Source organism: Etheostoma spectabile, chromosome 18 (assembly GCF_008692095.1).
Source record: "Etheostoma spectabile isolate EspeVRDwgs_2016 chromosome 18, UIUC_Espe_1.0, whole genome shotgun sequence".
NCBI classification, from domain to species: domain Eukaryota; kingdom Metazoa; phylum Chordata; class Actinopteri; order Perciformes; family Percidae; genus Etheostoma; species Etheostoma spectabile.
Window position 1 is genome coordinate 23,703,542 of NC_045750.1, and position 9,429 is coordinate 23,712,970.

The 9,429-nt window shown below is 38.8% G+C and overlaps 1 long non-coding RNA gene across 1 annotated transcript; it reads right to left on the minus strand.

The window, feature by feature from the left end:
- Positions 1–1,779: 1,779 nt before the first annotated feature.
- On the minus strand, positions 1,780–9,422 carry LOC116706385 (uncharacterized). Its single transcript, XR_004336219.1, has 3 exons — positions 9,308–9,422; positions 6,859–6,862; positions 1,780–1,790 (listed from the first exon to the last, which is right to left on the minus strand). It is a non-coding gene; the product is annotated as an uncharacterized LOC116706385 (long non-coding RNA).
- Between the last annotated feature and the right edge of the window lie 7 nt (positions 9,423–9,429).

Below are 9,429 nucleotides of genomic sequence, written 5' to 3' on the forward strand. Positions count from 1 at the left end.
GGTGCCATCCAGGAACAGGTGGTCCTCCATGTTGTGCTTATGCTGTCCGTAGGCCCCAGTTACATCCTTTAGGTTGCTTTTAAATTGGGTGCAACGGGTTCAGTGCTGAGCTGAACGTTTTCTGTTTACACACTGGACTTCTTTGACTCCAGATGCTGATTAATTTGGGGCTGCTGCTAACTTGGCTAGCTTTTTTTTTTAGGCAAAGTTAGCAGGATGCAACCACATTGATCAGGAAAGAGATCGGCTATGGGCTAAAATTATGTGAAAGCAAGCTGAAGGAAATCACATCACACGGAGGGTGTTTTACTGTGTGTTTACTGTGTTATTGTGAAAGAATATAGCACAAGGTCTCCATGTGTGTGTTTCTGATTTGTCCCAGGATGTCTCTTGACACTGTTTAATCTGACTATACTGCATATCCAGTAACAGTAGGCTACATGTGAGATGATTTTCTCCAGAAAGAAAACAAGTGACATTGATTTACACCTGTCAATCTAAACTAAGTCATGTGTACGATCATTCATCATTTAAAGTCTTATGAAGTTCTTAGAGAACATTGGGGAATATGTAAGGTGTAAATGTTTCTTCCATGCCAGTGACAATGTTTTTATTGTATGACGTGACATTTTATAAATGCCGTACATTTAAACTCGCAGAATCGCTGAGGAAATATTTTCCTTTTTTTGTGTGTTCCCATGTGTTCACCTATCTTCTTTAACCCTTGTGTTGTCTTCCCTTCAAAATTGAAAATCAACACTTTTGTTAAGGTTTTTAAATCAACTTTTTTTTACATTTTCAACGCTACATAACACTAACTTATTAACTTTAGTTCCAGACTTAGACTTCTCTTTATTACTCCTTTTGGGATGACTCCTTGGGATGACTGAAATTTCCAGCATCCGTTTTAGCGAGAAAAGAAAAATGACAGTATAAAGATAACAAAAATAGCAGTAACAATAATAACAATAAGAACATTCGTCAATAAAAAGACATAAAAAGACAATAACCATACATTATCAGTCGAAAGTGCCAGTGTTAAAGTTAAAGTGACCAGGTATTAATTAAGTCCAGGTGTATGTATGTATGTATGTATGTATGTAAGTATGTCTTGTATTAAGTCCAGGGTAAGTATTATGTATGTATGTGTAAGGAGTATGTATGGTATGTAGGTATGTATGTATGAGTATGTATGTATGTATGTAGGTAAGTATGTATGTATGTATGTATGTATGTATGGTATGTATGTTAGGTAATGTAGTATGTATGTATGTAAGTATGTATGTAGTATGTATGTATGTAGTAAGTATGTATGTATGTATGTAGTATGTATGTAAGTATGTATGTATGTATGTAATGTATGTATGATATGTTGTATGTATGTTGTATGTAATGTATGTATGTATGTATGTATGTATGTATGTATGTATGTATGTATGTATGTATGTAAGTATGTATGTATGTATTGTAGTAGTAAGTATGTAGGTATGTATGTATGTATGTATGTATGAGATATGTATGTATGTATGTATGTATGTATGTATGTATGTATGTATGTATTGTCCTCTCTGCCCTATTTTCTCCTTACAGTTTACAGTTATTTTGGAATTATGGTCAATAAACCTCATTTATAAGAAATTATACCTAATTTTGAGTTAGAAAAGCAGAAATTAGGAATTATTTCGACTAAAATCAAAGGAACGGATGTCAATGGATAATCACAGACTGGAATATGTCAACTTTTACTCAATACTATTTCAAAACCACTTCAATGTTTTTTTTTTTAAATGCTATAAAATTGAATAAGACGCCCCAAAATTAATGAAGGTAGAGATTTGCACTCGCCAAAGAGCGTTGTGTGGAATCAGTCATGTTATTTTGGGTAGTTAGAAAGAACATTAATGTAGGAAAATGGGTAAATTTGTAGTACAATACAGTAGGTGCTTCTTGTTTGCAAGATTAAGAATAACGTATAGTTTCCATACAAGATTAGAGAAAAGAAGAATGCTGTTGTCAGTTTTTTCTTTATGTCTTTTTATAGTGTTTTTGTTGCTTTGTTGCTGTCATGAGGTCTCTTAAGGTTATTAATTGAACATCACATGCAATTGTGTGGTGGCATTGTAATCTTTGCCAGAACATCTGATTTACGCTGACATTACAAATGGTTCCATCTAATCTGCATTTGTGTGTACTAAGTCGGTTTCTTTCCAAATCTAGCCTAAATCTGGCACCCTGTAGTCAAATCATAGGAGGAAGTACCATATTTATTGAAACTTGATTTAAAAGGGGGATGAAGTTTGTCAAGTTTTCCATCAGAGACTAACATCCTTGCTTCTTATATCAACCCCTGACCTGCTCAAATATTGCAACAAAATGACAGAATATTCACAATGTTATTTAGGCATTACACACAATGCAAATTTAAAGTGCATTGAAAGGGTTTTTTCCCAAAACAAATATCTCAGTTGTTTTTTTGTTGTTGTTTTTTGTGAAGTTAAGGTAATACAATTAAATTGGTTTTGGTTCATTCATTCATTGTTGTTTTTTTTGCAAATGAAACTCTTCCAGTTATTTACATACAGTTACAGTTAATCCAATGCAGAATAAAGACAATACTGCTGGGTTTGACTGTATGATGTCAGCCCAGAAAAACAGAGAAAATATACAATGAGAATATAATGAAGTCAAATAAAACAAGGGTGAGGATGTAGTTTTCCAGAAGCTGAATCAAGTATGCCTGCTGTAAGAAACACAGGGTTTTAAGACTTGCAAATTCACAGAGTTGCATGTAACACCCCTCTTAAGGTCACCCACGGGTGCCAAAAAAAAATGTAAGTAGAAACAGTTTTGCTACCACATACACCACATATGTTTCAGGCATATGCATATACATGCCAAAAAACAAAACTGTGAGTACAAAATCTCAAATCTGCATTGTTGGTATTGACTGTGGTGTAATGTATTTTATAATAACCTTGAGAAATGAAGTATTCATTGGTGGAACCGGCTAATTTAAAGTAGTTTACAGCACCATACACTGTCTGATAGTCAGCTAAGCAAAAGACAATCCTGACAGTTGGAAGTAAAGCGAATTCCTTCAAGGGCAACCTGCCACAGACACACATCCCAGTAAGTCTGTCCGCCATGACACCTCTCTACCACGACGCTGGTCAGATCACTCATAGCAACATAACAGCACATCTACCGGGCCTCCTCTGATCTCGCCCGGGAATGAGACAACACTTTCATATCAATACACCTGTCATCTCACAATGTGGCATCTTCCCCTTTGAAGGCACAGTAGCATTGTTGCAGCTCCTCAGATGTGAAACTCTTGCTTTTATCATCCTGTTTTGGGCGAGGAGGAGAGGAGTGGGAGATGAAGGAAGCGATTTCTTTTTAACTTGGACCCACCAAAGTGGAAAGAAACAGCACGTTGACGGCTGTGTGAAAGGAGTGCTGTTGGGTCAACCGGGGAACTTCAGAGACCAGTTAAGAAGCCTTCGTAACGTCTCTCCGTAGTGGAGGCGCAGCAGAGCAAGCATCAACACCATCAGAAGTTAGCATCAAAGGCTAGTTTCTATGGATGCCTGCGCTAGCTTTTGCCATAGATAATTGTTCGCTCAGGTCTAGCCACATAATGGAATGCAAAGGGTCTAAAGACAGAAGCCAGAGACATTTGCTCCTTGTCCTGGATTACCAGCCAGCTGTAAACTACAAGTCCCATTCCACAGCAGGAGGATCACTCCTCCCATTAGCCCTGGCACAGTGCCGACTGCAAATGGGGGATCTGTTGTCGTCAGGAGGCCCAGTCGGGACAGGACCCTCTGTCACTCACGACGACACATGTCATAAACTCATTGTCTTGCCATCAATCTTGGGACCTAACCACCTCCGCAGCAGATGGAGGCCCAGCAGGAAGACAGGGGGCCATGCCCTGAGCCTCTACCCCACACAGAGTGCACGCGGCTGGAGTAAGAGGGGCCACAACTATAGGGGAGCCCCGTACCCTAGACTGGACCTCCTGTGGATACACCTCTGGATGAAGTCCTAATGTTGTCTGTGATTAATTAGCAACAAATGCACATATGCTGTTTCAGTGTAAGAAAATAGGCTTGCTTTGCTGTTGATAACTATTTAAAAGTGTGTCTCCCTATTCAGCTTCTCCTTTATGTCAGCAGATATTCTGCATATATCAGTAAATAAATGAAACCACAGTGAGCAACATCCCTCCCGAATTTGGGAGTGAAAATAGCGATAAACATGGTCTGCAAGGGATAAAGATGCCTCGCCTCCCCTGAATGGGGATATGTAATGATATTCATAAAGAGCCCACCTACTGCATGGGGACACAGCAAAAAACTGTTCCTAAGCAACAACATACACACTCTTACAAGCTACATCTTGGGAAATTTTGACCGGATTGGGATGCAAACAACAGAAAACCCTTAACTAGGCCATGTTGTGAGTCTGCTCCCTATGGCTGGGTATCTGGGTGTCTTGTCTGGCATGGATCCCCCCCCCCCCATCCTACAACTAATGATACATACTGTATTTCAACAAAAGACAATAGAATCAAGCTTGTGGTGGGTTGCTCATCCAGATTTCAACTATTCAGTAAGTTCATAATGTTACGTGAATGATGATAAGTCGTGTAATATTCATCAATCGATCAAAAGTAAAGGTCAAGCCTTATTTTTCACAGGAAAAAATACTTTTTGAGCCCTGATGTACAAGTTCTTGTACAGTGAATGCACACTTCAGAGGTCAAGAACTGGTCTACCTGGACTGAGAAACCCTTTCACATTATCAGTTGATGAGGAAATTCTGATGGCCCAGGTGCATAAAATACGTCTTATCCCCATTTAATGTAATTAATAGGTTAGTCCTGTTCACAAAATTTGCATTGTGGGATTACTGAATGTCAGAAATGTGACATTTGGTGAAGAAAAATGATCAAAAGCCAAAGAAGAAGGTGAAAATCTAGTCAAAACTATGTTAAAATATGAAACTACTTTACAAGGCAGTGTAGCATTCTGTCATATTTTCTACTGTGGATGCTATTTACATATGTTAAAGAGGACTCTATGATGTAAAACTAGGCTTTAGACATTTTAATGCACCATTTCAATCTTGCCGTCTGCGATGCAGCGTATGTGTAGTTAATGGTGTTAGATTGAGTGTGATTTTTGTGGTACTCAAATCTTAAGTATACTTGCTATTATGCTCTTTATTCGAAAAGGCCCATAAACAATTACCATTTCATAATGAGTGATGTTTGTTTCTCGCTGTCATTAATTACAGTTAATCAAAGCCAGCAGATGACTTAAAAGCGCCACTCTGCAAAGAGCTCCCACAGGTCAACTGACAAAACATTATCCTCTGGGTACAGCACTTCCCCGGAAAATGATCAAACAACAAGCACGGAAAGGAAGCAAATAGGGGTTTTTTAAAGGACGACGTGATAGATCATCCTCACAAATGCATCACAAAATTATTAATCAGCACCTCAATGCTAATATCTGCTCGGCAAATCAACACATTAAGGTGAAAAATACAAGGCGCTCAAAAATCCTCATTTTCATTCCGTGAGGAGTCGGCCATTTATAAAAAGATTACAGAAGGTGAAGATGCTCCCTTAACTCTAATGTGCATCAGCTTTTGGTGTCACCAAGTGACGAGTGTTTGAACGATGTGTCTGTGTGAGCCCAGTCCTCTGCTACGGCTGAGGAAGAGGCCAGCGGAAAGGCTTCATTGCCCTCTTGTGGTGAAAGCATGAGACATTGGCCCAGACCTATCAGTCCACCTTACAAGAGGCCTTGTATGAATCTCAGCATGAATCCTGCATGTGAGGATTTCCGTCATATGCAACAAGGTAGGAAAGAGTAGAACTGAGTGCAGCTAGAGGGAACTAAAGAGATGTTTCCATCTCAGGGCCAGAGTCGCCTCCATCTGCTGAGGAGACTCAGGTCCTTTGGAGTGTGTAGGACTCTCCTCAGGACTTTTTATGACTCTGTGGTGGCCTCTGCCATCCTTCATGCTGGGGTCTGCTGGAGGGGGGGCAGCTCGGACCGGGACAGGAGCAGACTCAACAGACTAATCAGGAGAGCGAGCTCTGTCCTGGACTGTCCTCTGGACCCCATAGAGAAAGTAGGGGAGAGGGGGATGTTAGCTAAGCTGACCATCCATCATGGACAACACCTCCCACCCCCTAGATGACACTGTCGGGTCCCTGAGCAGCTCCTTCAGCAGCAGACCGATACACCCACGGTGTAAGAAGGAGAGGTACTGCAGGTCTTTCATCTTTATAACTTTAATTACATATTCAATTTAATTTTAAAGTCACTTACTTACACTGCAATATTGTTTTTTGTACTATGGCAACCGCACTTTACTTTACAAAACCTTTAGTAGACGCCACTTTACTTCAGTCTACCTTCTTCTCATAGTCTACTGTTTGCCTGTTTTTCTTGTGTTTACTTGTTTGTTTGTTTTTTTGCTGTTATTGTTGAGAATGCTACTGTAATAAAGGAATTTCCCCGCTGTGGGATGAATAAAGTATTATCTTATCTTATCTTATCTTATTCGGATGAGTCGAGTTTTGATGGGGAGTTTCAGGTTTGGGGGTTCAACAGTGGGCCGACCCTGAGAGGGAACAGACACCGAGGTGAGTCACAAAATATGAATGACTTTTGGACCAGCATTTCTTTTTACAGAAACAGAGTGAAAGAGCAGCAAAAAGGTCTCTTAACCCTCATGTTGTCCTCGGGTCAAATTGACCCGTTTTCCTATATCAATGTTCTTTTTAATTCCCCAAAATAACATGATTGATTCCACACAACGCTCTTTGGCAAGTACAAATCTCTACTTTTATTAATTTTGGGGTGTCTTATTCAGTTTTATAGCATTTGGAGAAGTATTTTTGAAATAGCATTGAGTAAAAGTTGACATATTCCAGTCTGTGATTATCCATCAACATCCATTCCTTTGATTTTAGTCTAAATAATTCCTAATTTCTGCTTTTCTGACTCAAACATTAGGTATAATTTCCCATAAATGAGGTTTATTGAGCATAAATTCCAAAAATAACTGTGAACTAAAGTTTAGAAGTTAGTGTTACGTAGTGTTGAAAATGTCCAAAAAAAGTGGCAAACATCGAAAAAAAGCATCAAAAGTGTTAAAAAAAAAGGACAAAAACTTAGGAAAAACTGAAAAACGTCGATTAAAAGCATCAACAAATGTGTTGATTTTGACAAGAAGACAACACAAGGGTTAAAAAATAATCATAAAATCATGGGTTCTTACTTCCTGGATGCAGGGAAGGACTGAAATGAATACGAGCCAGGGAGTGGTGCACATTTCTCTCCAATCCTGACAGAGTGAACAAAACATCATTTTCAGAAAGCACTACAGTAGGTGGAAATAAAATATTAAAATTGTTTTCTCCTCCAGCGAGAAACACGGGCTTCATGAATGAGAAGCATTCTCACCCAAAGACATGAGATTGTCTGCATTCGTTCCAGTTTTACTTAAACTCGGCTTTGCTCTGTGTACTCTGTGTACTTCTCTGTAGCGGAAGTACCGTGCAACTGAATGTACTGCCTTGAACCATGAGAGACAGAACCATGGTAACAGATAGGGCTGTAGTCAGGACCACCTTTGTCGAGTCCAAGAAAAGTCCAAGACCAGGACTAGTTGAGTCCAAGTCAAGACCGAGTCCAAAGAGGTTCGAGTCCAAGACGAGACTGAGTCCAGGACAGGAAAAAAAGGGTCTTATGCATGACGGTATCAAGACAATCACTTTGGGTTTCACTTTCCCTCCAATATTATTATCAACATAATGAAGACACCTGGACTCGGTCCAGACCAAAAGCCCAAAAGCCATATCTGGCAAGACCAGTGGACGAGACCGAGGCAAGTCCAAATACTAGCGAGTACAAGACAAGTCCGAGACCACAGAAAAACGGTCTTGAGTCCGGACTCGAGTCCAAGACCGGACTTGAGTACCACAGCCCTGGTAACAGATTCCACATGCTGGAACCTTAATGCATCAATACTATTTCCTGTTTTACCAATAGTCAATTGAAGGGATTACTGATCCATATTTCAAGCAAGTCTCACACAATGTGTAACATCCCCAAACAAAGATGGACACTCGTCCTAATCAATTCATCATACATTTTAATCATCTAACTAGTTCAACCCTTGTGTTGTCTTCCCGTCAAAATTGAAAATCAACACTTTTGTTGACGCTTTTTATCGATGTTTTTAACTTTTTCTCATGTTTTTGTCCCTTTTTTCGACGCTTTTGGCGCTTTTTTGACTGTTTGTCACTTATTTTCAACACTACGTAACACTAACTTATCAACTTTAGTTTTAATTTTGTTTAAATTTTTAATTTTACACTGTGTATGGAAAAATTGAACTCCCAGTTTCAATTTTTTTACAGGCACTTTTGGAATTTATGGCCAATAAACCTCATTTATAGGAAATGATACCTAATGTTTTGCTCATAAACTCGCCAACAGTCTTGCGTGTTCCCATGTGTTCTCCCGTCTTCTTTGACCCTTGTGTTGTCTTCCCGTCAGAATTGAAAATCAACACTTTGTTTGAGGGTAACTTTTTCTCACGTTTTTGTCACTTTTTCATCACTTTTGGCTCTTTTTTCAGTGTTTGCCACTTTTTTTGACATTTCCAACAGTACGTAACACTAACTTCTTAACTTTAGTTTTACAGTTATTTTTGGAATTTGTGGCCAATAAACCTCATTCATAGCATAAATTAGAAATTATTTAGACTAAAATGAAAGGAATGGATGTTGATGGATAATCACAGACTAGAATATGTCAACTTTTAGTCAATATTATTTCAAAACCACTTCAATTGTTTTTCAAATGCTGTAAAATTGAATAAGACGCCCCAAAATTAATGAAAGTAGAGATTTGTACTTGGCAAAGAGCGTTGTGTGGAATCAATCATGTTATTTTGGGTAGTTAGAAAGAACATTGATATAAGAAAACGGGTCAATTTGACCCGAGGGCAACATGAGGGTTAAGAGACACAAACCTATGTTTTTAAAAGGTGATCAATGTGATGAATCTGCATTCATGGATTTTTAATCTCAACAACTTAACTGCTTACTTCATAGTCAAGATGGTAACTACATCATTAGCCATAACAGGGATAATGCCAGTTCGGATCTTCCAATTGCTGAGTAATTGTGTCATTTAGCCCTCCTGTTGTCCTCGGGTCAAATTTGACCCATCTTAGAAAGTTTCTATGTAAGAAATTTGGGTTTTCTTTCAACAACATGGATGGCTCCCTACAATGCTCTTCACAAGTTGTATTCAATTTCATAGCATTTGATTATTTCTTTTTATAAAAGAACATTGGAAAATGTGACAAATGTCAGGAAAAGCTTCAGTAACG